Source organism: Limulus polyphemus, unplaced genomic scaffold (assembly GCF_000517525.1).
Source record: "Limulus polyphemus unplaced genomic scaffold, Limulus_polyphemus-2.1.2 Scaffold136, whole genome shotgun sequence".
Lineage (NCBI taxonomy): Eukaryota > Metazoa > Arthropoda > Merostomata > Xiphosura > Limulidae > Limulus > Limulus polyphemus.
The window spans coordinates 85,681-91,472 of record NW_013665746.1 but is presented as its reverse complement, the minus strand read 5'-3'; the positions used below and the strand labels follow the sequence as shown (position 1 = coordinate 91,472).

Below are 5,792 nucleotides of genomic sequence, written 5' to 3'. Positions count from 1 at the left end.
CTGGATATTAAGGAGACTGTCTATAAAACTTTGTTTGTAGTAATTAATCATAATAGTTGCTATTGTAAATTTTATAGTGTTAAAATGTATTTGTTTCAAAACAAAAACGGTGTGAATCAATCTTGTTGGCGTAAATTAAATAGGATATCGGCATATTTCTAACCACTAAATCCAAGGTACTATTAAAAGTTAAATTATTTAACGTGGCCTTGGATTATTTCAAATTCTCAATACGTAACAGGGGTCTCATAATAAAGCAATCTTGCTTGTAATATAAATAATGAAATATATATTAGACCTCTATAATAGGAGTTTTACTAAGTCGTCTAAGACACTTGATTGAACTTGCTGACCTGTTGAGAAAAGTTCATCAGGGTTAGATGGTTGTGTTTTCAACCAACTTGCTGCCTCTGAAATACCAAAATTTCTCATAAGATCAATGAAATGGTGAAGTAGAACATCCTTGCATTCCTTGGCCACACTTCGACATCATACTCTTGATGTTCACAAATCGTCGATGTTATTACTATCAGAGCATGGTGCTATCAGTACAAACTTCTAAGCTTGTTACTACATTATTGGTCCCAATTTCATTACGTGATACATCACTGGGGAAAACTTTTCCATCCAACTTTGTGCTCTTCATTACATTTTTGCCTTATCGAGCAGTGATAAAGATTACTTCCGCCGCTTCTTCTGGTGAGAAAACAGTTTGGTTACATAGCTCTTTATGTTAAAAACTGGTGGAAGTTTATACCCATGTGGTCTGCATTTAACTTTGTGAACGTCTGTGCGAATTATCACCCACACTACGATAAAAAAAAAAACTCCTTATGAAAGGACCAATAATTCTCAGTTAATGCTGAGACATCCGTTTTGGACGCCTAGTTCATCCAAATCCAAATTTTCTGTATTTTCAGAGTTTGAAATCTCAGTTAAACTGGCTAAGTCAATATCTACTTGACGTAACAGCTAGGAAACTAATAGAATATATTAGCACGTTAATAATGTTGTAGTTTCCATATTGCTCTTATTTTGTTGGATATGCTTTGTATTCATTTCTCAAGCTCCAAAATAGTCTTTGTTGTGTGTGAGCTTCTACAAGAAATACTTACTTTGATAAGTAATTTGATAACTGAGCATCTGATTTTAAGTAGCATGTATTATTTTTGCTTGGGAAAATAAAGGTAAAGCGCGAGTCGAACAAACAAGGGTGCTTGTTCTCGTGAATTCGCTGTTACTTTTCAGTCAATATGTGTAGTGTTTAGTTAAAACACTAAGATTTTTCTTTATTAATAAGAGCATAATATTGAACATGGATGTAGTGAACAGAAATGTTTACGAAATAAAATTTAATGCTGATAAAGACCTAGTTAGGATATTTTATAAGGTAAAACATTTTGTAGTATTTGTTTTGTTAATATATTATTGTAACTTTTATTTTAGTTTTTGCTTCGCTATATGGGGATGATTTCTGCCACTACTGGTACTTGAATCGACATACATCGGTGTTTCTTACTGCGCTGATATTCATACTTCCCATGTGCTTCTTTCAGCGACTGGATTTTTTGAGATATGCAGGGTATGAGGAACTTATTGGTCATTTGGAAACCTTAAAAAATATTTGGTTTTGTCCGAATTAATCATGAAAAGCAAATAAAAATGATTGTAATGGTACATGAATATGAAACGCAATATAGATGAATGAATTATTTTTTGACTATTTTATTCTCACCAGTTGGTAATTACTATGTATATACAATTAAAATGTTCATCTATGTATTTATTTTTTTTTTCGAAATTCTTTAGAATCGCTGTTGTCTTTGCTGACTGCTTTTAATCTGTGCCAATTAACACGTTTCTAACAGCTAAAAGTGGTGGCCACGTGAAACTCGAAACCTTGGGCTTGAAAAACTTTCAGATTTTCGCTATTGAGTAAGCTCACAGCATGTCAAATATATTAAGCGTCGGGGCCAAATTGACAGGAAAGACTTGTTATGGCCATTTAAATGACATTTTCAGCAGCTGGTTATCAAACTAATCGAAACATATTTCTTGTTTTATCAAAGTTAGTAAAGCTGGATATTGTAAGTTAACTTATAGCTGTAGAATCTTGTACCACGAATGGTGGATTTGATGTGTTTTATAGTAAGGAGTAATTAACTCCACTAAAAATATATAGAAGAATTTTACAATAAAATACCATTTTTAGATAAATCCAATAGTTTCAATGCCCCTTCGAAATTATATTTCAAGTATAGTTGTTGATTTGTACCTAAAATGCTATTTTTACTGAGAAATAATGCTTCAATTTTTTTTTATTTTGTTTAATGATGTCCGGCAGAAAGTTCATAATTGTAAACGGTATGTGATAATTAAAAACGGATAGCCACAACATAAACAAATTAAGAAACAATTTGAATAATATAACGACATTTGAAACGTGTATAAGTAACAAAATTTAGAAATTCTTGCACAGTAAAAACATAAAAATCAAGAGAACATCCTCAATATAATCAAATAATATATCTACAACTGCTTAGTTATGACAATTTATAACTTCATATACTTCATATTAAGTTCCCAAAAGTTTTCTTATAATCAAAAAGAGACAATATTCCGCTCCATTAATATTTACCTTGTGTTATTGTGATGCTTGAAAAATTTGTTTTTGCTGGAATGTATAATTTATTTAAGTTAGATAATGAAGTGTGTTATACTGTTTTATGAGTTATAGATAAAGTATGGCCATTCCAAATTACTAGCACTAACTTGTGGAACCTTGAAACAAAGGAAAAAACCATCGAACGCTCTCAATTAATTTGACATGATAAGCCTAAAGATAAAATAGTTTTAATATGATGTCAGAATGAAAATGCTGTAAATACATAACGTTTATTATTTTTATTGTTGTTGTTTTTTCAGTGTATTTTGTAAGACTTTTGCTATTACAAAAAAAAAGTTAAAATAAAAGTAATATTTTAAAAGACAAGGTATGAGGTATTCTGTAGTGAGGCCATATTTTATGTGCATGAAGCATGGTCGTATCAGTTTTATGATTTTGTATGTGTGTATGTATGATACTGAAATAATATTTGACAACATTAAGTGTTTAGTAAGAGTTGATTAATTTACCCAACTTCAGATCATTTTCTTTTACTTTTCAGCTCCTTGGGGATCTTTGTGATGTTGTTTCTTGTATTTTTGATGGTTTACGAGTACTTTGCTTTCGACATACCGGCTGAAAATATCAAATTAGTGTGAGTATTTTGGAACTTGTTAAAATATTTGCTGTATTTAAGGTTATATTTTTGAACCTAGGTATATTTAAGAAAGAAGGTATCAAAAATCAATATGCAATAAAATATTTATCTTTTTCTTTTTTGCCTTGATATGAATACATATTCAACTTTTGCAGCCTTGGGAAAAATTGAATTGGGATAGTTGTGACATGAGAGGGAATTTATATACAAATAAAAGATGGAGAATACCAGTTAATGAATGTCTGTAGTGGAAAACATGCATGTTTATCTAGGAACGTTCACGTGTATAAATGTTTCACTGTAACAAATAGCTAGGTTTGATACGTTTAGAACCATCCTAAAACACAAGTTGGAATTTAATAACAACAAACGGGTGGGGAAGATTTCTTTGTGTAATTACGCGAAATAAAATACAGATGTAATATGTGGACACGATAAGTACACTGATTATCAGAAGGCATCTTGCCAAAGTAGAAGTTGACCAATCTATACTTAGAACAGTGTTAAGATATACCTTTCTTTGTTTACTTAGTTAATATGTCTTGGGACATGCAATAGAACGTTTCTAATACCACTTTGTTGCTATACTCGCACGTCGCTTTCTCTTTAATTTTATTAACGTTGTACTTATTTCTATTAAGAATTGGTTCATACTCATTTAAACCTATTTATTACTGTAACCAATAACATAAGGGTTTAGAACTAATTTTGGTTCTTACTGGCAATTTTTTTTTCGCCCGCTTCTTACATTTCTCGTTCTCCTTCTTCCTTCTTTTAAATCTCTTTCTATACATTTCTTTTCCAAAAACAAGCCAAAAGGACCCTTTCTGTCCGACCCTGCACACCTGCTTTCAGTATAAGAACTATAACGCTTATAATCGTAAGTGGTTTTGTAAACTTCAAAGCAGCTAAACAAGAAAAGTGACCGATTTCTCCAAAACTAATCACTTGGTACTGTAATCCCCTAATCCATTAGAGACTGACTGGCCGCTTTCCTACCTCTCTCAAGTCCAAACGATTCTTACACCAAGCTTCATAATAGTGCACACAATTCAAAGATAAAAAACGGGAAAATGTACTTCTTTAGATGTCACCTTTACGAAAATAGTACAATAAACTCTAACTTTGTTTTAATATTCTAGAAGAGTTTAAGAGGGAAAGCTGCAACGTTTCATTGAGTTAAATGACATTATCACACAGAGATTAGAAGGATATATGTGTGTGAAAAATAACGTAACATAAATAAATAAGGCTTATTTCAGTATAATTGTCAATGACTTATTGTTATTATTATAAAGATACATTTGATATTTAAATCTATTCTCACTAGAGGGATGTTCAGATTATTAACACTATGGTCAGTGTTAGGTAATGTGAAAATGGAGGTATCATGTGGAAATATTTTCATCGATTCCACAAAGTAAATTGAAAGATTGTAAGCTATACAGTTAACTATCCAAACCGATTTGTATTGTTGATAAACCAATATGTCGTTTGTTTGTGTGTGTGTGTGGTACATAAGTAGGAACTTTAGATAAGGTTAATCATTATTGAATCTGTTCTTCATACACTCCGAGTAGCATTCGGCAAGACTGAACAGAGTGGCGTAGTGAGGGTGTCTAAAGTTCCTATCGACTATGAGATGTCAGCGTATTTTAATCAACCTAACACTGAAAACCAAGGGATTTCTCTAGACATGAAACTTATAATGATATACTAGTATTTGATGTCAAGCATATCAAAAACATTTTAATGAGCCTTAGTCTTATGGAAAAGCTAAGTTCTTGGTAAAGTAGTTGTTAATTTTGCGCCCCCCCCCCGAACCCGGCGACTGGGGACAAATGTCCACCTCCTGCAACCCCCTCACTATGCCACTGCCTAAACAAGAAACTTTACGATTAGAAATTTATCAATAGATAAAGAAGGAAAGCGCCATTTTTATATTATAATACTTGTGGGTTTACTTTCACGATTTAAACCATGTTCTGAAGTACAATGAATATTACAATTTAATATAGTTCTAATTGTGTAGAGCAGTGTTCTGAAACACATTTCACACAACACAAAGGTCGGTGTAATCTCTAGTACAACATGAAATACTTTATCCTTGTTTACAAAAACTTCTATGAGGCAAAGCTTGTTAGGACTTTCTTTCTCTGGGGTTTAATGATGTAGTTTTCTATATAGGTCAACTGTGTAGAGGTTTAGCAACATCACATTTTTTTCTCCGTGTTTTTACTCTTGGAATGACCATGTGACGTGGGTAACCAATAGTACACACTAAGAAAAATGACCCTGTTATGTCTTCCGAATTTCTCCTAGAGAGAGCTGTGAACGTCTTTTGTTTTGTTTTTGAGTGTTTGTTTAAAGTTAAGCACAAAATTACACAATGGGCTATCTGTGCTCTGCCCACCACGGGTATCGCAACCCGGTTTCTAACTTTGTTTTTAGGCCCGGCATGGCCAGGTGGTTAAGGCACTCGACTCGCAATCAGAGGGTCGCGGGTTCGAATCCCTGTCACACCCAACA

General features: G+C 32.6%; 1 pseudogene; it reads left to right on the top strand.

Annotated features, from left to right (window-relative positions):
* The window catches only part of LOC106474078, a 26,292-nt pseudogene that overhangs the window by 15,078 nt on the left and 5,422 nt on the right, over positions 1–5,792 (top strand).